The following is a 26,928-nucleotide window of genomic DNA, read 5'->3' on the forward strand; positions in this document are numbered from 1 at the left end:
CAGATCTAACACCTTATCTTTGACTTCATTATAATTTTATTTGAAATTTATGACAGCAAGATGTTAAAAGCGGCGTTTACATTAGAACATCAACAAAAGTTGCCAGGAATGTGAAAGATGCAGCTAAGTCTTTTCTATTTTCCCAGTGATTCCACCAACATATTACCTAGCATATTTTGTAAAAAATCCTCTATTTCCTCATACTGAAATACTTCTGTTTTTATAAAAGGTAATCTTAAAGGCTTATACCTGATTATTTCATATTCTTTAGAAAGTTCAAGTCCAAATCTAAACTTTGTTACTGAAAACTGCTACAAAAATTGGCAGACCATGCTTGTCATCAGAAGAGCTCTTCTTCATTAACATGCAATAACATTAAACTTATTGGGAAGCTGTCACAGTTGTTCATTTGTTATCTGTAGAGTAATAAATCTTTGTTTTTTTTCCTATGCACTGTATAAAACAAAGACTAATCTAAAAACTGGAGAAAGATAAATAGAGCAAATCTAAGTTGAAATTACTGAATATTTTCTCAATTGTCAGTTAAACAATTAACTTACTGTGCATTTGACAAGATCATGATATCCTCTTAAGTTTGTATGAAGGAATTTTAGGTTCACTCCAGTTTTACGTTTTTTAGCGACTTCTAGCAAACCTTTATTCATTATAATTGGTAGCAATATAAACAGAATGAAAGCAAGACATTTTCTGAAACTACAAATCATGTTAACCTTATATAAATACATATTAGTATATATATAATATATATACTATATATGTATTTTAGTGTGTGTGTGTGTATATATATATATTTTAGTATATCCCAGTTCCTGGAGTAGAAGTAACAAAATACTTCAGATAAGGCACTTAACACAGGATTTTTACCATACCAGAAATAAAGAAATAACCCACTTCTCAAAGTTGTACATCAAAAAGCTTTAGCTAATATGGATTTTTTTTTCCTGGAATGAGAAATTCTAAATTTTTTTCATCATGACATTGTTTCTTGAATGGAGCAAGCACCTGAAAGCAACTGATAGTAGATTAGGATGATCAGAATGGATTTTTAGTTTTTCTCCTGGTCCTACATTTCTAAACAATAAATAATAAATAATCAATGACATGCTGTCATCACTGGTCAAAAGAAACCAGTACACTACAGAGGCTTCATTAAACTTTCCTCCTAAATCTTGAAGTTGTGTGAGAACGCAAGATATACTCAGATCCTGTGGTAAAATGGCAATTATAAAATCAGCGATAAAACATTATCTTAGCCTATAACCAGAATGCTTCGCCAGAAAAGAGTTTTGGGAGCAGAGAAGACAGAACTTTTTTTTAAAGTACATGTGTGCATATGTTTCAATAGCTGAGCCAGGAACACCACTGGTCTTATTCCTGTATTTTAAATTTGACCAAATGGAAGAATACTTATTTTAAAAATTATTAAAATGAGGGATCCTTATAACAGTTTATTGAATTTTTAAATATTCTGGAGTGGTTCCGATAAGGCATTCACTAAGACAGTATAATTTGTCATTAATAAAGTATATTCTGATCCAAAGCAATCACTGTTCATGTTTATCTTCTACAGTAATAGCTCCAAAACCCTTATCCTAGTGTACTCAGGGATGTAAGCTATTCTCTACCAAGCATTCACTGGATATACCTGAAATACCGGATATAGCTGATATTAATTGTATTATTTATTGATACTCTGCCCAGCAGTGTAGCACTCTCATACTTTGCTTGTAAAAGTATAGGAGAGGAATTAAAATATCTCTATGCTTTACTCCTTAAGTTTTCATGTAGTCCATGTGGTACATGTTCATTGTTGATAATTTGGCAGCAAGTTAAAAAAGTCAAACAATATTTAGCTTAATACTTGCATAACATTTGCTTTGTAAAGAAAATGGCTAATGATGTATTAAACTCATTGTTTTTCCAATGTATTTCTAATCACTGGCTGTACCAGAAATTAGTGGGTTGAGTTCAGTGACCTTCAGTCACTATAGCATCATATTTGAGACACAGCAATTCATTTTCCTCACAAGCATGTTTATTATGTGTCTTCTCCTTCTTATAACTGGAATGCATGAAAGGAATATAAAGAACTAGAAGACACGTAGGCAATTCTTTACCTAATATTATGAACACTTTAGACATGTTTTGAAGATAGTTTCTGCTCAGTACAACCTTGCCTGTGTTTGTCTCTTTCATCAAAATCTGAAAGAAATTGAAAGACAGGCTAATTAAAGAGAAACATTCAGAGACTTGAAAGTATGGATTGAAAGACTAATTACAAGTTCTCAGTACTCTCCTTTGTTTCTGTATTCCATTTGTGCTTTTCATTCAGAAAAAAAAAAAGATAACTTCTACTAGGATTAGCTAATTATGTTTAGTTATTCATCCTACTTTTAAACATTTTTTTTTTTTTAATTTTGATGTCTTTGGGGTTTCTACACCCTGTTTTCTTTAAGCAAAAAAACAAAGTGAGGGAAATACGATCGTGTATATTTGATGGAAAAGCCATGTTCCACTGCTCAGCTTTATAAATTATGCACAAATATTGACTTACGTATGCTGTAAGACCTCCTAGAATAGGGCCCCAGCATGTGCATCTGTTGAAAGAGCCTGCCAAAAGAACTGTGTTTTAGCCTCCAACATGTAAAATATGCATATTCAATTACAAAAAATCCTGACATCATTTCAAAAAGGTTTCAGTAACTTTCTGCAGTCCCCAGGAAGCAATAACTTGCGTGCCAACAACTCATGTAAGTTTTATGTATCTATTTAACTTGCCTTAAGAACAACACCAAAAATAAATTAACATTACTGCATGGCATTTCTTGTAACACACAATGCACTGAAATTCCCTTCAAAGAATTTTCTACATATATGAACATATATGCAAGCATCTCTAATTTTGAGAGTAGGACAGTCAACCATAAACTGACATGATCAAAATACATGCTTTTGCCAGATGTTTTTCTTTTGGATACATTTTCATCCCTGTGTACTTGACAATATTTTTTATAATTTGTTACAAATAACCAAAACTATAACCCTGAATATCTACGAAAAGAAATGCACACTTGAAAACCACCTTTGGCATTTTATTTCTGTGCCAAAACTGAAGTTATATTTGGGGAATGTAGCAAATGTTTAATGTATACAAATTCCTTTGAATAAGAATATGAACTTTCATGGACAAAAAAAAGGCCTTGTATTCAAATTTGCTTTTACTCTCAGCTCCTCTGTGCCATTCCTGTGTATGCTACGGTCTCTACCGAATGACTAGCAATAGAATATGAACCCTACCTCATGCCTAAAATAAATATAGATAATCTGACCTAACCACAGGAGTACTTTTAATGAACACAATTTTTAGTGTTTTATACAGCTGTAATCTAAAATTAGGAACATATGGTTCTGGTGGTAAATTAGCACTATGAAGATATATAGCAGTGAAAATTTCATGACAGTTTCAGAACACATAAAGTACCCTGGGCTTAGATAAATTCAGACCTAATTTATTTTGAAACGTGAAGGTTGCAGCCCTGTCAAAACAAGTCTGAATAATGATAATACTATAATGATTTATTGAAGTTCTTATGAGGAATAATGAGAGTTTCAAATTATCATCTGTGTTAATGTTTCATCTGCATGGGAATCATATAGAATTATGCTTAAGAATAATAAAGCCTCAACTGAAAGTCCAGATGATTACTGGGATAAAAAGACAAAATCCTGTGAAATAATTTCATTTGATTTCATTAGATTTTCCTTTCTAAGAATTGTTATTAAGGGGGCAAAACCCAATGGATCTGGAATTCAGCCTTGTTTTCAAAGCTCCATCTGCAGAAGTGCAGTTCTGGATCCATGTATATAGAGCACCACACCAGCATAGTAAGTACTTTGCTGTGAACAGTTCCACCCCCATCAGGCTTATAGGGATACATTCTGTGCACATTTTGCTTCAGACAGTTCTTTTGAATTTAATTCACATTCTGAAAAAAGCTGTATTTCTAGAAAAATGGAGGGAAAAAATAAAAAAACAATCTTGGACACTGTTTCCTAAAGTAAGTACTTGCTGGAAAACAAACTTCAATTAGCTGTTAATTGAAGCTCATAACGTTTGAATGACAGCATCCATTTTGCCTTGATTTTATTGTTGTTCCTACATGCCACTGAGGAACACCAGAACAAAGGGCAAAGGGAGTCTTCAAGGGAACCTGTGCCTCAAATATTTTACTATTTAATTTAGGTGGGAAAAACAAAACGTATAATGAGAAGGACTGAACACATGAACCAACGAGTAAATGCCTATATTTGTAGAAAAGAGACTGCTGTATACAGAGGGAAAACATGCATCCATGTTCCAGACTAGGCTTTGATCAACTAAAGAAGTGTTCTGGAGGATCTATGAAATACCAAGCATTTAGATTATAGCTACCTTTCAATCATTAAAAGCTTTATTTGTTACTTGATGGCAATAGTTACTTTGGAAGAGTTAAGCAAGGCTTTTCCTTTCTTTTTGATAGGATGGAAAACAATGAATGGGATCATAATAAAAGGGAGATGGAAAGAAATTTCTTATAATCAAATGAAGATATTTTGCTCAGCCCAGTTTAATTGAAGTTTTTTAAGGCCTCAGAAATTACCAAAGAAATTTGTATCTTAGATTTCTAATTCTCCCCAGCTCAGTCATCAGTGGACTCCTCTCGAACTGTTGGTTAAATTAAGTTTGGTAAGTAGAAAATGTAGGGAAAAGCTGAGAGGAAAAGAACATAGATGCATAAGAAGTGTTTCTTTCACCAGCAGATTTACTAAATAGTTTTTAATGAAATCTATTATCTAGAATTCATGGACCCAAATTAATAACAGTTTCTTTCACATGTCTCTGAAGAGCTTCACACTATAGGCTCCATAGAGAAAGTAAATTTTTCCCTTAAATTTTCAGAACTACAGAAGTTGAAAATAATAAATATGAGGGCAGTGATCACCCAACAGATGAGAATTTTATGAAAGTACTGTGGTTTTCCAAAACCGTGGTTGACCATAAGTTACATAAATAACCTTGCAATTATATAGCAATCAAATATAGCAATAAAATTATATGCATAAATATCAATTAATCCAAAAGTTTTAATATTCTGGAAATAAATACATAGAATAGATTGTGCTACCATATTAATAGCTATCAGGACTTCTTTACCATCTTCAGTTATAGTAATATCTGAATTACAGTGTTAGAGAAAGAGAAGGAAAGATGGGGCAATGGAGAAAGTGTGAGAGGAAACAAGTCACTCTGTATACACCAAAACAATACATTTAAAAATTATAGGATATACTACAAATATTTTTCCCCTATTATGATCAGGTCTGAAGAACATTACTAACTGTATAGCTACTGAGTAGCCCATCTGGATGTAGTAGCAAAACCATGATGCGTTCTGGAAGTGCAATACAAGCTGTAGGTGCTGTAGCAATCATTTTCGTTTCCTACAGGCAGATGACATAAACAAATTTCTAGTGAAATGAGCTATAAATTCCTTTGGTATTAGGATTCCAACCAAGACATAACAAGTCTGGATTCTTAATTAGATTAACCTACAGAATCCTTGGACTAATAATTCCTGTTTTATTTCTATCTCTCAAATGCAAATAACTGTCAGGAGCTTTAGAGTATGATTCTAATAATTCATGTCAGTAGCAATTTAATATTAAAGAAAATAAATTTCAGTTATTTTAATATCTAGTTAAGAGCTCAAAGGAGACATAGGTAAAGAAAACAGTTGATTCAAACTGAAAACATATTGTTCCTTTGAGAAAAAAAAAATATTAATAGGAAATATTATCACCACATAAACTTTGAAAGGACTATATGCAAGGGGTTTATTCCTCAAGTTAGATACTTTTGGGTTAACATTGATTTGAATATAAAAACCTCCCTTCTACTGATAAATTTCAATATTTTTTTTTTTAATTTTAAAGAAAAACTTTCAAAAGCCTCATGAGATTTAATCTAAGTTTCACAAACAAAAAGATTAAAATCCTGTAAGCATAAATGAAAAAAGTGAGCCTTGTCATTCACAGTAAAGAAAGGATGACTTAAGATCTGGGGAACATCAGTACTACTTAGCTTAAGCGATCGTCCTGATTTCTGTTTGTTTTTAGGAAAACTGCTAAGGTAACTCTTAAAGCTTCAAGATTACTTACACAGGGACACCTATTTGGGAAAGCTGTCTCAGAATTGCACACATTTATATAAAGACATTCAAGTTAATAAGAGGTCATATTCATACTGTCTCACTCTGTTTATTTTTGAATTATATTCTGCTAGGAAATGTTTACAAGGTGTAACAAGGATGATAGCCTCTTGGAGAAGAGTATGACAGCAAGACCTGAAGATCCTGGATTAATTTGCATCAGAATCACTTTAAAAGTTGATCACTGAGGAGCTATTCAGTTGATCACTGAAGCTATTAAACAGGAACTATAAGAACAAGAACGTCTGCATCCTTCTAAAGCCTAAAAAAAAAAATAATCATAAAAGTAGATTTTATATGACTAGGGGAAAAAAGGCTTATTTTTAGCATGTCTTCTGTTCTTCCTTTGCTATTATCAGGGTGACTCTTTTTAGTTCAGATTAAAATCATATATTAGCATAACCTCTGCTAAGCACATCTAACTTTATAGCCTGTGGAATTTAATTATCAACATCAAAACAGTAACTAAGACATTTGGATCAGTGATCACACAGGGAGCTGGTGTACTATGAAGAAAAAATACAAGATTAACTGGTACATATATATGCTCTGAATTCAAGAATGTTGAATCTGTTAAAAGACATGAACTTTTATCATTTAAATGCTTATTTGCATGCAGCAAGATACATGTGATTTGTATAATGGCAGTAAACAGATGCCACATGAAAGTCTCTAGTTATTATGACTACAATTCAGTAACAATAGTATGAATCGATAAGGCATACATTTTGTTTTGCTTTAGGCCAGATATTTTATAGGATATTTTAAACAGTGACTTGGTTTTGTTTTTGAAAACAGCTGTACATGATAGTTTAAAAACATGTTCTATGATACCATGACTGTTACCATAGAACTGATCACCTTGCACCTTGAGAGTCTGAGCAGATATAGCAGAAAGGCATAACCCAAAGCACCTTACTACTTTTGGAAACTAAATCAACCCCAAATTCTAGATTAACTCTACTTTTTTTTTTTTTTCTTTTAAACCAAAACAGAAGCTGAAATTGCATCTTCATTTTTTTGTGTTTTCAATCAAACTTGGAACTCATAACCTGTAAGCTGGACAATATCTAGTTATTTTTACAATATAATAAAAAAAATAAAAGAAGAAAAAAGAGAAAACTTATATCACTTACTAGAAAAAGTCCTCTTGAGTACCAAGAATCTGTGTTTCAAAACACATTCAGGTGTCTGAAAAATCAAGACTAAAACAACTTCAAGCTAAAGAAAAATTAAGCTACCAATATGCAATTCTTTTTTAATTATCAGGCAACTTTGCCATGCTGTCTAAGACTTCTAATTTTAAATCTGTTGTGCTGTGTTACATATACCATACTCACTTAAAAATACAGATTTTCAGTTAACCAGACAAGAATTTTTTCTTTTAACCAAAGACACATCAAAGACAACTACATGCAAGGAGAAGTGCCTGTAGTCCTGAAAGAGGTATTATTAAGCACTTCTCTAAAGCCCTAAACAAAGGAATCTTAATCACAAATAGAAACTTGGGTATATTAGAATATGTCGCCACTAATATTTGAGCACTGCTCCAGTTCTTTTTGTACTTAATGGAAAATATTGCCAGATTAACACAGAACTATATAGTGGAAAATGGTGGCAAGGAAGTTTTCAACAGTTGTGCTTTTTTTATTGAACTGCTCTTTGACAGAACAATACACTACTGCCCCACTGGGTGGCCCCTATGTTATACTTTTAATGCTTTTTTATGTCTTCCAATATAATTTCTTTTAAGAAATATTTTCTTTGATTTATATGATTAGCCAAACCAGAATCTGGAAAGATAATATTTTTTAACTTCCTTTCTGATGAATAATAAATGTCACATAGGAATTAGAAAGTAGGATGTAGTTGCATGTGCCATCTGCTGCATATGGGAACAGAAGAAAGATATTAGACTTTAAATTAGGGGTTGCTTCATAGAAACTCAAAGATGAAAGGAAACCACACTGATCACTTGGAAAATTATACCAGTCTCTATCAGTCATTAGAAATCTATCAGTAGAAAATCTCACAATATGACAAGATACTCTTGAGAGCCCTCTGAGGAATATCTACAAAGTGTATTTTAAATAGAGATTTATGTCATTAAACACATACAGTCTTATGATTATTTACTTCAATTTCCTTTCAGTTTCATCTAGGTGCCTAGGGCCTGTGGTAGCAGGATATGTGGAGACATATCTGCAGGTAAAATATGAAACCTTGCCTACTGCATTCCCATAGCAACTGACTATTCACAACAGTAAGGAGAGCTACGTGTTTACATAAAAATTCACTTACTTAAAAAAATAAATATTATCCACATTTTACCTCAGAAGTGGAAACTATTAGTTTGCCCATCACCCTGTGTGCGCAAATCTTCATGCCATTCAGCTACTTCAAAACAGATCATTTATGTAATGAAAGTTGCTTCTATCCACTCCAGCTGCCCATTTTATTTCAGCTGTAACTGAGAAGTCCAACATAGACCCAGCAATAAGTGCTATGGGTCAGGTTTTTCTCCAAGGTGGCACATCCTAAAAGATGACAATGAAGGAATTGGTTGGCAGAGATGGTGTCCTCAGGGTTGTGTAAATATGGGAGGCTGGAGGTGGCCTCAGCACTCTGGGAGCTGCTTTGTGTTCACTGCCTTCTCTCTATCCTCCTGCTCCAAATGTAGCATTTGTATGATGAGACCCAGGTGAGCTCTTCTACTTGGTATGAAATAGCTCAGACATTTCAGGATACGTTTCTGGCCTTTGTTTTGGGCTATTGTTTTTTTAGTAGGGTGTTTTTTTTGTTGTTGTTTGCTTTTGTTTTTTTTTTTGGTGAGGGTTTTTTTTTTTTTGGTTTTGTGTTGTTTTGTGGTTTTTTTTTAGTTTTTGTTGTTTGGTTGGGTTGTTTTTTTTTTTAGAAATACTAAATTATGGTTTGCTATCTTCTGTTATATCATTTATTGATTGAATGCAACACAAAGATTTTTAATTTAAATAATTGTCATACACTCTTTTATTTAATATCTGATGCCAACATTTATAATATTTATAAGCAAAATAACAGTGGAATAAATGGAAAGAAAAACACAACAAAAGTGCAATCGGTTTGAAAAAGTAGTAAAAATCACCTTCAGAGCAGCTGGCCATACACACCAAATGTTTCTTGAAAAAAATCTCACAAGACACGTATTTTAATATTTACTGTTGTCTGTAATTCTATAGAGTCCTGGAAGTGCCAACCTAGGATCAAGATATCTTTGATGTAGAGCTCTCTATCTTCAATTAAAAGTTTCTTATAAGGTAAATTATAAACAGATCTGAGGGTGACAAAAAGAGAAAATTGATGACAAACGTTGGCTTAAATTGGACAAAACTGAACAAAAGTATCTAATGGCATAAGCTCTTGGTTCTACATCCTGTTTATTGTGAGCTGGTACCATACTACAACCTAAAGACAGGAAGAGTTGTGAACACAGCGAAAAAATTTACAGCTAGCAAATTATCCCTGAAAAAACCTGCCAATGCTGTGAATTTGAACTTTAAATTTTCATCTGGGTTTTTTATGCCCATTTGAGAGATTTTCTCTTTTTATCCTAGTTTCTGACATAAAAAGCTGACAAATACAGGATATGAATATTATGCCTTTCAAATTTCTAATTGTTTCAGCACTTTTTTCTTCTTTTCTTTTCTTTTTTCTTTTCTTTTGTTTTCCTTTTTACTTCCATACACAAAAGTATGCAGCCATACATCTATATGCCTGCAAGGGTAAACGTATGCATGCTACATTATACTTGTAACTGATAAGGATGTATCCAATCAAATTTTACATTACTTAGCGTGGATATAGACAACACTGTAGCCACAAAAGCCTAAAATTCAACATGGGATGTCAAACTTGCTGGCATCCTTGTTAATATGCAGTTTAGTGCTCCAATATTATCCAAATAAAATAGACCTTGCCCAGTGTGAAGACTTGGTCAGACAAATTTTAGGAACTACTCTTTGTAGCGCCTAAAATTTAGCAGATATTTGTGTGACTGTAACAAATTAAATTTTGGATGTGAGTGTATTTTTATTTTCGGTTTAAACATAACACCATAATAAATTTTTTTCTTATACTGTTTTTTTTCATGGTTCAAGCCATGAAAAGCAACTCCAATTTTATTTTAAATCAACCTCCACATAGCTATTTCTGAAAGAAAAGCACTAGGACTTCTTTTTGTTTGCCTTTGCAGGATCAGGAAGGGTCACTTACCATACTTAGCTCCTGCATGAACTGATTTGAAAACATGGCTCAGTACTCAGTAACACACAGATGACATGGGATAACTGTAGGCTGTAAAATAACTCCATATAATTCTCCTGTTCTGACATTCCAGTCTGTCTATGTTCCTCCCCGAGATGAAACCTGGGTACAGTTTTGATTATAATTCGCTTCAGAGGCCCCTCCCTGAAGACATCATGGATGGAAGGATGAAGCTGCATGTGGCTGGGCTTTTTCCATTCAATGCCATTTCAGCAGGCTTTCCACCTGCGGATACGTACCACTCCCCTTAGTGGCACTACTGGGTTAGCATGCAACCTTAGGGTTACACTGTGATGTACCAATCTTCAAGCTACCTGAAGAACAGTTTCACGAACAAAAAACCCACCCTAGATCTGAGACTACAAAGGCAACATGCACAGCTCAGGGGAGACCTGGACCGAGAACTATGACAGGCAGAAGTAACCCGCTAGCTTTAGAGCGGCTCCCTATGGAAAGCAGGGGCATAAGCCACTCAGTTCACTGGCCTATGGAGTAAGAGGCCGCAGTTTGAGGAAGAAGCTTTTATCAGTGTAGCTGTAATACAAGTCTACTACTATTCGCATCTACTACCGTGAAATGGACCCAAGCAGAATTTATTATAGATTAAAAACCCACATCTAAAGGTAAATTTCATCTGTGAGCATTATCATCCTCCTCACTTTGATTAGAATACTTTGAAATACTACAAGAACATTAACCTCTGTTCCCTGCACTGTTTTCCAGTAGCACCTAAGTCATACTTAGATACTGAGTGCAAGCAAATGTGAAAATTATCCACAGCTTCAGGAAGAATACCCTGGTCACCTCCCAGCTGCTCCATCAGCAGGAAAATTGACTGCTGGAAACAGGACTGTGAGGATCACCACAAACTGCTGCTGGAGCCTCTGAGCATCTACAGAAAGTTAGAAGTACCTCAAACATTGCCACCCTCTCCTGTTCATCCTGTTTTTCCCACCATAATCACAGAAAATGAAATAAATACAGAAAAACTTAAATGTCTACCTTGTCTTCACCTGCAGGAAGGATGAGAGAGCCCAAAGCGTGGGAGTGGAGAGACCCTACACAGGCTGGGATGGGAGCTGCCCTCTGAGCAGCCGATAGTGAGGCCAGTGCACCTCACCAGTGCTGAGAATAGGTAGGAAAAGACAAATGCTGTCTGAATGACATGCTTTTATAATGAGGTTCTTGAGTTTACTCATGACAAAATCTATTTCTAGAGCCTGAAGAAACAAAGATGACTTGAGAGATGGAAGTTTGATGGAATTATATATTTTGTACAGAGCTATGAATAAAGGGTTGAAAAATCACACATAGTTAACTAAACATTACTTGTATTTTTCTGAAGCTACAGAAGTCTTAGAATCTTAGCTATATCTTTTTGTGCAATCATTTTTGTTAGCTGGCTAACCAGACTCCAGTATTTTGTTTATGGCAAGTTATTCTCCAGAAAATAACATCTAAAAAACTAGAATGACACAGCTCAATTTTGGGCTAAATTCTGTCCCCAAAACCAGTGAGAAGTAAAAGAAATGAGTGCCTTTCCAACACTCATCCATACAGTGTGTGTATCTGGTGGAGGTAAGACAAGGCATAATCCACCACTCAAAAAAAAGGATTTTTATAACTCAGCATGTTGTCCTCATGTTCTGTTGCTGTTCACTGCTACCTGTGCTCACCATACAGTGGGCTACACAAGGAGACAAAATAAGTTGTATTGAAATACGTCATGTACAGCAGCCTACACATGCAGTTTTCACCAAGAGTCTCCAGCTTCTGACATTGCTGTGATTTTGACAAGGTAGGTCAGTCCAGCTCAAAAGCTGGAACTCATTATGGCAATCATTTACAGTAAATATGTGGGGAAAAATGAACTGTAATGGAATGCAAGTATTTTTGAGCAACTGTTAAATGCTGGGGTTAGGCCAAATGGACAGTTGGCCTGGGACACCAGGTCTTTCATAGTCACATGTATTGTTTGCTGAGCACTTAGTCCATCTATCTGTTACCTTCAATCACTCATGGTGCTTTCATTCTGCCTCCAGGAGGGCTGAGCCAAAATGTCTCACCACAGCCTGGCAGCAGGAAGCCTTGTTGCAGCCTCAAAGATGAGGGAAGGCAGCTGCAGATGAATGAATGCATGAAACTAGAGAGTGATACAAACAGAAGTGCAGTCTGCATGTTACCATCTTGTGGGTTTCTGTTGTTTTGACTCACATAACAGTCTTCCCTCTGCATGTGGAAGGATGTGGTCCCAAAGAGCAGCTTTGGATATAAAAGGTCAATGTGGAAAAAGTTTATTCACAATACGTATTGACAGCTCTGACCTTCTTTCCTTCTTTCTGCTTCTACGCTTTTGTTTCATGCTTTCTGACTTACCTCAAAGTGACTTTCTTACAATTTCTTTCCAGTTTAAAAAAAAAATTTATTTTATTAATACTTTAAATAAAAATGACGAGTAACTTAAGCAAATGACATAAGTTCTCAAGAAATTGATTGCATTTCCTGATCTATTGTCTTCTGATGACTGGCAATGTTCAGAGAAACTTGAAGGCAAAGTAAAAACTATAGCTCTAGGCCTCGCCTAGTTAGGTCAGTTTCTTGCACATTTTGATATTTTCTCCTTTACAGCAATATTCTACATGGAAAGACTGGCAATCATTAAATCAAGATCTTAATAAGCCACTAAGAAAACAACCAATTTAGAAATACACACTATGTACAAGTGACCCATTCTGACCTTCTGCATATTGAAAACAATTCCCAGTTCAAGCATGCAGTGTGGGTGCCTCCCCATCCAGTTAGGCATTCTCTCAGGAAGAAAAAGAAAAAAAGAAAAAAAAACATTATTAAAAAGTAACACACGTGTTCCTATATTTTAATTACCCAATAATTAATCTCTTATTATTCAGTCAAACTCTAAACATACAATCATGTGCAAAGAATCTGCAAAAAGCAAGTTTAGAAGCCAGGTGTTTGCTGAGATCCCCCCAAAAAACACTGTATGGATGAAAACCTGAGAGGGTAACTGAGATTCAAAGCAAACCTGTGTGCACCCTATGACATATGGCAAATAATTATTTGGCTTGTCTTATAAAAGATGGAAAAGGATTATTTTGTAGTGCACGGTACTGAGCTAAAAATTGCCACCAGTTATTATCCTGGTATGAAGACTTTCCTCAATCTTTTGTTATTAGTCATAAACAAAAAAATTCAATAAATAAGCTGTAATGATCAGTTAAGAACATTGGTTGCTTTAATTATTTGCAGACTTCCACTTTTTGTTTAATAAGGACGATCTGGATTTTTCTTTTCAGTTATTTGATTAGAGTAGTGTGAAAGTTCATTTTGGATAAAAACACATGAGAAATGAAGGCAACCTTAAATTTCAAAACCAGAAGCAACTCAGAAGAGTTCACTACCCTTATCATAGGCTAAATGCATTATGAAAAATTGTTTGAATTCTTCACATATGGCTTGTGTGACTCATTTGCAATACATGCTAGAGTGCTGGAAACAGCTCATGGATGTGAACCTCAGTGACTGTTGCATAAGATTTAGTAATCTTATATATCTCAGGATTTAGTACCTTGCATATCTGTCTAGAGGAATAAACAGTCAGATACAGGACAAAATCTTAGAAGAGCAGTGGTAGTGATGCAACACATACGATATATGATTCTCCTCTCTTGCCCCCCTAAATCTCTCCAGTTTCCTCTTTATCTCTCTGGGTATTGTTTTTCAAACCCAAAACCCCCCTCAGTGTGCCTTTCCTTTTCTATTAAAAAAAATAATAATAAATCATGGAGTAAAAGAAGTAAAATTAGACCATAAATAAAATAGATTATGATCAATTTACAAAGGGAAATGATCTTGTGGAAGACTGTTGGCATATTATTGTAGCAGATCTTTTTGGTTATGCTCTACTGAATATTTGTCCTGCTTTCTATCTCATAAAGGCTGAGACTTCTGTCACAAGTCCTTGCACACTGAAAACCTTAAATGTCATTCTTGTATTGCCTTGCCACAATTCACTGCTCACATTTTATTTTTGTTTTCTCCATGGTATATGCACTTGCTATCCACATCAACCACATATATTGGACAGATTTTTCCACAAAGTACCCTTTTGTACCTCTCCCTCCTTCCTGCCCTTATTTATTAAATTAAACCATGAAGCACAGTAAAAGGTGTGAGCATCAAGTTATTTTCATTTACTGGCTCCCAATTAAGCACTCAGCTGTTGCACTTGAGAATAATAGCCATCCAGGAATCCTCGCACAAGCTAAAGCAAGGAGAGTGGTAGGCAGAAGGACCCTTACTACAGCAGTCCTCATGGATGACCTGTTCTAAGGATCACTGGGAGCTGGCATTGATCTATTGAAGAATAGAAGGCTGACTGGCTAATGAAGGCATCAGTAGGAGTACACTCACGACAAAGGTTTGGTGTTCAGTGTTTTGACACATGGTGCAGCAGCAGTGAACCTTATGTTAAAACTACACCTCTTAATGGCTATATTTTATTTTCTTAGAAGTATAAGGTGAGAAGCAAAACAAAAATAATACCATTTTGAAGCAATATTAGTGTGAATACAATGCAGTAGAAATCGAATTAGCCATGAGTCCCTGCTGACCTGTAGGAAATAGCTGTTAAAGCTAATTCGCATTGTAACACATAATGGTATTATCGATTTACTTGATACGTGGTTGATGAGTGTAATTTTTCAGGCTCTTTGAATACAGTAAATCCTGTTTACTCTTTTAGTGCAAACCTGCCTGCTGTCTATAATTCGACTTTCCTTTTATTGTCTCCTCATTGTTCATTCAAATAGGCCTACCCACATTCCTTCACTAGGACTTGATAACATATTCTGTGGGAGCACCTGCGTGACCTTTTTATTACATCTCTGTTATCCTTTGTGACAGTGTAGTGGGCAATTCAAGAGAAACTAACAGCTGAATGGCAGGGGAGCATTAACCCCTTCAGGGACTGCACTTCATGGAAACATCATGATACCACATCATGGAAACATGAGGAATGGGTCAGGGTCAACCAGAAAGATCATAACGAGTCTTGAAAACCCTGAAACTGTAAAGAAGCAGCTGTGACAGAATGAATTAAATTCTACTCTAAAAACCAAAAAGGAAAAAAAGAAAACTTTTAAGTTTCTGGTATTGTACAAAATATGCTACAAAGGCAAAGGGACTTTGGACTTTGAAAGACACTGCCTGCCTTGCAGTCATTCTCATGGTGAGCAGGGAGTCAAGATCTTTTCTGACACAGAAAGGATTGAGAGTAAATTTATTTTATTTCTTTTTTTTTTCCACCAAATTTTTCCTTTTATTCTCAGGGATTTTAGCCTCTATGTGATTAGGAAAGACATTATCAGTGAATTCTAAATTCTCTTTTAAGAGTATATGTATTTCCCTGTTATTCAACTATCATCCTGGTTTTCCAAAACAAATATGTTTTATAAACAGTGAAGTGAATATTCACTTCTTTATGGTGCCAGTATCTGGCTATCTTATCCCCTACACAAAATAGAACAATACTTAAGAATCCCGTCACAGGCTTAAATGCGTTCTGAAAAGGCAGGAATAGGTTGTCTTCCTTCCTTTAGACCGCTATGTTTTCTGTGTTGTCACATCAGTTTAGGCCTGGAAACTGCCATGACTCTGGGCTTGGAAGGTCATGGTATCTCCTTTCTACTTGTTTCCCAGGTTCATCATGCATAAGGATAAAGTATTAGATACTGGAGTTCTTAGAATAATTCAGAATTGTATCCGGAGACATGACAATATTTTTTGTTTGAGTAATCTCATTTTCTCCCAAATTTCTGTCTTGGTCTGGCAATTTGCCAGAATTGCTGCCTTTTCTCAGTGGTGGTGTCCTTCACAGCAGCAAATACACATCATTTCTTGACAGCCTTTGATTCTGCAAATTCCTCCCAAAATAAAAAAAAAGAAAATACTCAGGACATTTTATATCCTTTTCTCTAACCCTTCCAAAACAACGGTGATGTCTGAAGGTTCATTTGCCCTTTGTCCTCTCAGCAATCACATATCAGACTGAACTGCCTTGGACTGTTGACCTTTACTCAAACATTTTGTGGTTCTGAAATTCTAAGTGAAAAAAAAAAAAAAAAAAAGAAGAGTCTTAAAATCCTGCTCCTGGTTCCTATTCATAATCGTACTGGCCTTTACAAAGAAAAATCATAAAATGAGTTTGCTACCTGTACAGAATTTAACAGAATAAATGAAAATTATTTAAAAATAACATCTATTTCAGTACTTTAAAAATATCTAATTAAATATTCCATTAAATTTTCATGCATGCACCCTGGTCTTCCCTATCCAGTCAGGTCATGCTATCTGTTTTAATTACACTTCCTGAGCACTGATCAGCTACATGAATACATTTTTAGCTGATGTCCTTTTTAATTCAATGCATATTTTCTACTAAATATAAATTTACAGAGGAAATACTGTAAGTTCTTTATTTCCACTTATCTGAAAACCAAAGTTCATACAACTTATTGATTTAACTGGGCTTTTTCTTTCTGAAATTCTACAGTGCCATCCAAACTCCATTTCAATATTAATTTATGATAATCATCAACCATGATAGTAGTAATAATAAGAGAAAAACATGATCTTCTCATATTTATCTACTGTTCTTGGAACAGTACTACTGAAGACCTGAGGTTCAGTGTACATGAAAATCACCAGGATTTTCATGAAGATATTGTGAGCACATGGCTTTAGCAATTTCCTTTCTCCTGTCAAAATTACATATGCAGGAGTCAGTCCTTCTCCCTATTTAAGAAGTTTATATAGGAAGATAACAGTAAAAGCAGAGCGTCCAAGTTCAGATCTCCTATCTGAAGGTACTAAATGCTACATCAATCAATAAGGGACTTTAACTGTCACAGAGGTCCTCTGTGCACCTTTTGTTCTGCTTGGATTTTATTTCTGTCCATATCTTTCTCATCTACCACATTCCTACAGGCAAAGACTCTTACAAATTTATCATCAAATGGAAGAACCACGAAGCTATTTTTGAAGGATATTAGTCAACTGAAATAAAAAATTGTTCTGATCTGTTTAAGCCAAGACTCTTCCTCTACAGTTGTGATGCTAAATTTTTTGTACATATCATTGCTGCCATAAGCTGTCAACTTTGGCTCTACTCACAATGCACAAATAGAGCTAGACTTATTTATAATGGGTTGTTTCTCTTAAAAAACAGTTATGCCCTGAGCTTGCTTTGATAGTAATTACAGTTTACAAAAAATGTGTTTGATATCTGCTACTATTTGTCCAGACAGTTGAAAAATATTAATGACAAAATAAACAAAGGACTGGAGAAATAATGCTGGAGTTTTTCATTGTAGGTAACCTCCCATGAGAGTAGTTATCTATGCAGACCAAAAAGGTAATTATTATTTACAAGGTTTTCTTGCTTACTCTGGGAGACGTGATAATTTTCTGGTGGTGTTAAGCTGTTTTCTTCACAAGCAATACTTTTCTCCTTAAAAGATTAAACACAGATTTATTAATTGCTTTCAATATTTTTGCTTTTAAATAAGGCTTTTTTTTTGCTTTTTTTCTCTTTTCCTTTTTCTTTTTTCATGAAAAGTAAGTCATGAGAAGCCAGAAAACAAAACAAAAAAAAAACCAAAAACAAACCCACACAAACCAACCAAAAAAAACCAAAACCAACAGAAACTCAAACAAACCAACAATCCCATTAGAAAATGTTATGGTTTAAACCCAACCACTCAGCTCGTTCACTCACTCCCCCCCCTTCTTCCACTGTATCGCCCCACACAATAATGACTCAAAGTCATCAAGAAGAAAGAAGTCAAAAATCAAGTCCTACTTTCTACAATGTATTCTATTTCATAGGATATATATACATACTACATATACATTTCATCTCTGAAGAAGCTAGAATAACAAGAGGTTACACAGCCCCAGGTCCAGAAGTGATTGATATAATATGACTTGCACCCTGCTCAGGCAGGCTACGTGCCTCAGAAGCAGAGGCTGTTAGTGTACTGGGTGATGGAGCAGGCCAAGGAGTGTTCAGATGATTGACACTACTGTGAGGGGTGATGGAGGACACACACAGAATAACTGGTGGTACCTTCTCGTGCGTGTTTGTGCTGCAGAGGGTAGGAAAGTTAACCATAGGGCCGGAGGTCTCATCCAGAGCACATCCAGAGCCTATGGCTCAGCCTGGGCTTGCACCCAGATGCGTTGGATGTGGGACAAGTCTAGGCTCAGGCATATGACTTACATTAAAAGACAATTTATTAATGTATGTATAGATATATTTATATACCCACATAAATCCACTTCCTTAGATACTTTTATCATGATTTTCTTAAGGGTATGTAAACATTAAAACCCCAAGCATCCAAAATGGTTTTGTACAGGTACAGCATTTCCATAACAAAACACATTCACCTAAAAAGTGATATTTATCTCTGAAACTTCCAAATAGCTTGTTCAAGATTTTTAGGAAAAAAAAAAGACTGTTTAAAACCAACAGGTATTTAAATTCTTCCAAGCTTGACAATGTCTGGCTTGCTCTGTAATTATAATTTACCAGACATAAGGCCAGAGGGTAATTTTTTCCTGATGTTTCCTTTATAAAAATGAGCAGTGAAATCAGAAAATACACCAATTTTCTCTTTATTTAAAAAAAAGTGAAAATCATAGTTACCTGCTAAGAGCCATCTCTTTGATGCAATTTATGGATGTAAATAAAATCCACATCTAGGATCACCAAATAAGAAACAAACGTACTACAAACCAAAAACTACTTGTAATTTATTTTTTAAATCTCTTTTTACTTCAAATTAATAAAATATTTAAAAGTTAATTAAACCCAACCTAAACCCAAAGCAAATCAAAGACAGCTTTTGTTAAAAGCTTTTCTAGCACTAAAGTGAACTGAAAGCAGCTGATAGGAAAAAAAGAAAAAGAGCAATGCAAATGTTTGCATGCAAATGCAAAAAAGAGAATGAAATGTATGAGCTATTTAAGATAAAAAGCCCTTGATATATAGCTAAATAACTAACACAGTTTAAACATAATAGCAGAAAGAGAAATTCTAAAATGATAGACCTACTTGTGGACAGAGAAGATGTCATTTTAACAGGTACAAAAAAGGCAGAAGAATTCCTTATATACTTCAGAAGCAGGGAGTTCAAATACACATATCAAACGAAGGGAGATCTTTTTAGCCCATCAGTACTTAATGATAAATAAAGCCTGGTAGGGTGAACAGTAAAGATGAATAAGGATGTTTACCTACTTAACAGTGAAGACTCAGAATTTAGTTTCCATTTGAAGCTGGTTCATAATTCATTAACTAATACATTTGAGAAGTAAGTTGGTTTCATTGGCTTTCAATACTGATTTCTTTCATCCTTTAACAATATAACAAAAATTTAAAATTAATCTTGCTACCAGAAGCAAGTACAAATGATTTATAATAACGTAAACTTTTTTCTCTAAATTAAATTAGTATATAAAATTAGTGGTGATTCATGTCATCAAATCATCCAAGAAATGTGGAACCTAGGCATCCATCTCAGCTAAAAGTTCACATCCTTCACAGGTCAGTAATGAGAAATAGCTACCTAGGCAGAAGTGATTCATCATAACATCAAGCAGGTGTCTAACCTCCCATTAATAGCTATTTAGGTTTTGACTCAGTATCTTTGAAAGCTGAAAAACGTTGATTTAAGTAGATGAAAATAACCACTTGGGCATCTTTGAAAGTAAGGAATTTCTTAAAATAGAGATGTTTATTACTAAAAATCCTATCTTTTGGAGCTATCATGAGCAAACGACAAATACAGAATTATTCACAATATACAATTTTGTTTCTCCTTTTTAATAACAATACTTAAGTGTAGGTAACATATAACAATGAATATTCCCTACGAGTGAAAAATTTAAAAGACATCTTAAGTTTTCTTATACTAGGTAATCTGAAAACAAATTAGACCCGCAAAGTGTAGAGCAATTAACCTTCTTACGTATTATATATATCTCTTCTAAAGCTAATTGCATTTTAATTGGGTTTCACTAAGTGGACAGTTTTGGAATGAGAAATTAGGTTTTAAATATTTTTGGTTTTAATTAGTGCTAATTTTACTGGTGATTTGCTTCAGCATAGCAGTATCGGGGCTGAATTAATACTGCCTGAAGCTATTATACATTTCAAGGCCATAAATGTTGTCAAGTTCAGTAGTTCTGAAGAAAAAAAAATGAGGAAGTTTGGCCCCAAAAGGAAAAATAACTGAATAAAATTCTTAAGCTATAATGGTTCTGCAAATATTCTAGGAAAGGCATTTTGTGCTGCAAATCTTTTCATATTTCGAAATAAATTTGACCTTTTTCTATGTGTATAGTCTCAACAGAACCCTGGATTAAACTTGAATATTTGAGATAAAAATCTTTCCTTTTTTTCTCAAGTTTACTTCCCATTATGCGACAGTGTCTTATTCATATTCACTAGCAAATATACAAATAGTCCTTGTGAAATAGCTTCCTTTAAAAATGAGGGCATCTTTTTCTAACCACATACACATTTAACATCTATCTTTTGAAAGCATCCTTTTGGCTTTTATTCACTTGCTAGCACTTCCTTCCTATCTGCAATGTCATCTTTTCACCAACTGTTAGCTGGGCTTTATGCATGTGCTTCATCAAATCTCCTTGCTCCCCTTTTCCTGGTATCCCTGACCCTCCCTTCCACGGAGGAACACCTGTTGCCCATTCTCTGATCATGACAACTGGAGTCGGATGAATTGGAGTGGTTGAGTACCCTGGGATATAACCCAAAGAGGTTGATGAGGCCTTTTCCTCTCAGGGTGAGCATCATTGAAATTCTTTCCCAAATGTTTTATGTCAATGATGTTCAGCTGCAGTATCTTTCAGGACAAATCCCAAGACCCCATTTCATTCATAATTTCTGTTGTTTGCCTAATTGTGTATGGTCTGACTGCATGTGGGAGTCTGTTGTGTTACTAGCTGCTACAGTGTTGCTTAGTTGAGGCATGTTGTGCTTTTGTAATATATTATCATGTCTCATTTGCAGATGCCACACTTAGGGGCTCCTAATACCAATAAAGTTAGCTTAGAAGCTACCATTCCTCCTTACTTCTGCAATATGATATGCTCCTCAAACAGCAGAATGGTTAGCCTTACAGAATAGTGGTTCTGAATAATACTATAATCAGATAAGTCATACTTTTGAATACATGTATTAATGAATATGCTTTTCTATGTATGTGAATAAAACAAAAGGAATAATTAAAAATCATACATTATTGTGACTCTAATCTAAAATTAGTTTCTCACAGATTTGTTTCATATATGAATTTCATTAGCACATTGGTTTTTATTCTTTATTAATAGAAAATAATTTAATAGACTAATAAATAATATTACTTCCTGGCAGGATTGTTAGGGAGAATAAATATATTAAAAATTATGAGGGGTGTAGTGTATATTCAGATATAAGTACATGTACCTAAAAGAGACATCTTCCTAGTATACTTGAAATGTTAAATAAACTTCAGGCCATTACCTTTTGATATAATCAAAAGATACCTTTCACCCAGAATGTTGCTGTACACAATACTTTCAAACTTTTTCATTCTGTATGTAGCAGCTATTTTGAACACTACCTCATTTAAGAGTATTCAAAGCACCTTACACACAATAAAAGTATGAACATATGGACATACATTATTTCCCAATGAATCTTACTCTGAAAAAAATATCTGAAACTACTATTTAAAGACGTCCCAAGCATTTTATTTTTTGGGGAGAGGTGAAGGGGAGTTATACAGGTATTTTAAGTTTTATATTTATGAATCAACTCTTAATTTTTCACCTAAATATTTTCCTGCCTAAACAAGCATATAATACACTGATGCTAGTGTGGGGAAATCATTCTGATTCCAGAAATGCCTATAATTAGTGGATCTGGATGGTTCAAATTAGCAATATTTGTACTGAAAAAAGTTTTGCAATGAACCTGTGCCAAGTAAAACATCTGGAAAGTCAGAATAGCAACAATCATAGTCTGAATTACAAAAGGAAATTTCAACTAAAATGTAGAAGGGCTCAGTTATATTATGACTAAGGTGGGTAGCCTACATATTGACCTAAAAGACCATTGAAAAGTGCATGCTCATTTAAGCAACTTATTCAGCTCATATAAAAATCAAAGATCAACAGCTCCAGATGTACAGTTTATGTGCAGACATATTTGTATGAAGAAGTGAGCCCTGGAAATGGGTTTGCAATGGAGAACTTATGTATGCTTCCTGCATAGCAAAAGCACAGACTAAATGGCTGACATTCCAGCAATGCTTAACCACCTTTTAACTTTCTTAGCTGAAACTCAGTCCTAATATACTTATCTGTGTAAAGAAACTCCAGACACTTTTAATAATACTTGGACAACATGGAAAACCATCTTAACAGGCTGTAAATGCCAAGTACTTCCAAAATGAGATGGCACTGTGAAAACTCAGGTTTAAAATTCTTTTTCTGCTAGATGAGTGAACTAAGCTGAGCTGTTCTCATGGAGGAGGGGGAATTCTTTTTATTATTCCAAGCGGATGACTTGACTCATTGCTTTGTATTTAAAAAAAATGGTCCCAAGCAGCGTATTGGCTTCCTGATAACTTCTGCTGGAACATCTGGACTATGGATCAGCACAAAGAACTATGCAAAACATTAAAAGTACTGAATCACATGTTCCTTGAGGTATACATGGACCAGAATATGAAACTGTACTTAAAAGCCCTCAACCAAACACCTTTAATCTGCAGTTTTTTATTAAAATACCTTCAGTTTACACACATGGTCTCCTACACAGAATAAGTCATTGACTTCAGGGGAGCTGCCAATAAATACAAGAACATATCTGGGAAAAACAATCTGCAAAACTTGGGCCCAAGCACCATCCAAAGGGAGAACTCAAAGAATGACAACATTAGATTTATGAAGAGCCTTCAGTTGTACATAAGTGTGCTGAAATTTCCTTAGATTTTTTTGAAGTTCTATTCACTGTTCAGATGTTAGATGTTAACAAACCTTGCCTTGCTAGTTATCACCTTGTATTTGTAAATCAAGGGCAATTATCTTTTGTTAATTTTAAAGCTCTTTTAGAAAAAAGAAATAGCTTTATTTTTATTCTGCTTAATTTGTTCAGCTCAGTATTACACACAGATACAGATACATGATGGCCTGCAGCAAATTAAGAACCAGTAACTTTGTTAAAAATACAGCATGGTGGAAACATACCAGTAACCACAAAAAGTCATGGGACTTTGACTGGAAAAATTAAGAAAAGTCTTTTACTTTTAAACTTTCTGTAATGCCTCAGTTATATAAATATTTAAATTTTAAACTGATTTTATTATGGGCAGATCCTCATCTGGTATAAATCAGTGTGGCTTCTTTGAATTTGAATGAGCTGTGCTGATTTACTCCAAGTAACTCCATGTCTGTCCCTTAATTTTTTTTAAATCATTCTTTCAGAGAGCCTTTCAAATTCATAGGTTCTTTTCAAATACATGGGAAGCTGCATTCTGCCTGTCTTTAAGCTGTTTTACCCAGAGACAAATCTGTGCTGTCAAAACAGGCTTTTAGAAGTTGAACAAAATCCAAAAACCCAAAGCTACATACATAGTAAAAGTTGGCACCAGTCTATCTATAAATTCTTAACCACAAGGACAACAGTAAAGTCTTCTACAGATTTGAATTTTCAGGCTATCTTGTTTAGCTCAAGGGCAGTTGCTAATGTAGGCGATCTCACACCTCAGATGTTAAGGATATAAAGACATCACATTTTTGTTATATATTTATTTGTTATGACATTGCCCTGAAGAAAACTAACATTACTGTTAAAAGAGTAATATACATTATGCAGTGAATGATATCTTGATCTGTCATGACAGAAGGTATAAAACATGTGAAAAGTCTGTTATCTTCAAATTTGGATACTTGATCCTTTAGTAAAAAAATGTGTTTCGTTTGTGTAATTAAAACCATACTGATTAATGCAAGACATAACCAAACATCCTAAATCCTGTGAATAATTTACATAGCATTCTGTAGTCTGTTGCTGTATTCATTCTATTTGCTACACATGGAAAATTCAGCCTCATCTTTCAGATCCACAACTCAGATGTACCATGAAAGGTTCTCGTAAGTAAAAGCCTTTTCAAAGGGAAGATTTGGAGAAATGAATGTACTTGTAACCACTTTTCACAGAGTAATCTCAAAAAAGGATGAGCTTCAGGGTGGGATCCAAGACAAAGCTCTGCAGTTCTGGCTGCACAGCAGGATGAGCTAGATTGCAGTCTTAGATACATGTGATAGAAAAGGACCAACCACCTCCAGATAAAAGTTTAAATACTTCGCAATAACTGCTGCATGAGGTCACAGATCTTTATGTGCTTTGAGGAGTGCAATTTGTACAGATTTTTCTCTAAACTTGCCATTCCAAAGCAAAGAGCTATGCTAAACAAACCATCAGAACCACAGTGGTTTAGGTTATGTCAACACATCTCTGCAGTTTTTTTAGTGACTACAATTCAATTAGGAAAAATTTACCCCAGCCTGAAGCCTAGTTCAAAGATAAATCAAAGCTTACTTAATTTGTAAGAAAAATGATCTGACAATTTATCATGCTCAGGACTGAAGGGAGAACATAAAATTAATGATGTTTCAGGATCTATTTTGCATATACCGGACGCATATACTAGAAAAAATCCCACACAGGTTCAATGCAACCTTTCTTCTATTATTTGAGTCATCTCTAGTTACTGCCTTGTGGATGGATAGTGCATATGCAGTACCATTCCAAAAGCTATGTGAGTGCACTGGTGTGGGTTTAAAAACAAGCTACTACACTTTGTTTTGACCACAGAGGAAAAAATTATATCCACCCCACAATAATCCTTTTAAAGATGCCTTTTGTGTAAACAAATATCAAGAAGATTTCTGTCAGTCCTTGGGCTAGGAGTTCTACTTAAATGATCATTTTGAGTGGAAGTGGCAGGTAAGGATGAGTGAAGAGTAGAACTCTGTCCCCCTTGTTTTTTGGGATGTGATGAGGGGCACATCTGCTTTACCTTGAAAGAAATGAAAACTCTGGTTCTGTGAGAAGCAATGAGGAGTCAAAGTAAATTAGGTGTTTAGATATAGGGAAAGGGAATGAGAGGTAGCCAGGCACAGTAATGTGGTTCCCCTGTTACCTTTGCAATGCGCAGTATCTTCACTGTGCAGCCCCCTTCTTTTTTTGGAAGAGTGGGTCTAACTCCCTCTGCATTCTTGTCATGCTTTAAGTGTAGAGGGGCTGGGGATATTTTTTTAAGTGTGGAATTTGTGCAAAGCTGACAGAAAGATTAATAGGGGGGACCATAAAGATTCCTGGTGAGCACTCTATTAAGCCAATAAGCACTGAACTAAGAAAAATTTGCACAATGGACTGTAATGGCTTCCTAGCAGCTGTTCTGGTCTACTGTGTCCAAACCCCACTTTCGAAATAATTCCTCAAGTTGGTTCCTCTTTACGAGCAAATTCTTCCAGTTTTCTGTATAAAATAAGTAAAAATAACATATTAATTCAACAGTTGGGGTTTTATTTTTCTAGTTTATGTGCAGAAGTGACTTCCTACCTTTATATATACTTTGCTCACATTTATATTAATTCTAGTCTCCCTTTTTCTACTGTACCTCTTGCTTCCTGCCTTATTCATGCCCAGTTAGTCTCATTTTCCTTCCTAGCCTATATTTTACATCTTCTCCAGGATACTCGTTTTCCTTCAGCCTTATTGTTCTTTTTATTGTTCTTTCTTGATTTACAGCAGAACCCTGTCTTGGTTTCAGCTGGAATAGAGTTAATTTTCTTCCTAGTAGCTGGTACAGTTTTGCATTTTGGCTTTAATTTGAGAACAATGTTGATCACACACCAGTGTTTTAGTTGCTGCTTAGTAGTGCTTACACTAGTCAAGAGCTTTTCAGTCTCTCGTGCTCTGTCAGCAGTATACAAGAAGCTGGAGGGGGAAGTACAGCCAGGACAGCTGACCCAAACCAGCCAAAGGGGTATTCCATACAACAGCACATTATGCCCAGTATATAAATTGGGGGGAAGTTGGCTGGAAGGGACTGATCACTGCTCAGAGTAGGGCTGAGCACTGGTCAGCAGCTGGTGAGCAACTGTATTGTGCATCACTTGCCTGTCTTAGGTTTTATTTCTGCCTCCTTTCCCCTCTTTCTCCTCCCTCTTAAGGTGATGATGATGATATTTTATTTTA

The 26,928-nt window shown here is 34.9% G+C and overlaps 1 long non-coding RNA gene across 3 annotated transcripts in view; it reads left to right on the top strand.

Annotated features, from left to right (window-relative positions):
- Nucleotides 1-15,807: 15,807 nt before the first annotated feature.
- LOC133275148 (uncharacterized) overlaps nucleotides 15,808-26,928 on the top strand; it is a 50,999-nt gene continuing 39,878 nt past the window's right edge. For 2 of the 3 annotated variants that reach the window (XR_009745414.1, XR_009745413.1), the window contains exon 1: nucleotides 17,891-17,958. This is a non-coding gene — a long non-coding RNA (uncharacterized LOC133275148). Of the gene's footprint in view, nucleotides 15,865-17,890; nucleotides 17,959-26,928 lie in introns of those variants that run through there. The other variant, XR_009745415.1, reaches the window with a different exon arrangement.

This window comes from Pezoporus flaviventris, unplaced genomic scaffold (genome assembly GCF_033815535.1).
Source record: "Pezoporus flaviventris isolate CSIRO_AGI_PZ_B2104156 unplaced genomic scaffold, CSIRO_AGI_Pfla_v1 ptg000002l, whole genome shotgun sequence".
NCBI lineage: Eukaryota > Metazoa > Chordata > Aves > Psittaciformes > Psittacidae > Pezoporus > Pezoporus flaviventris.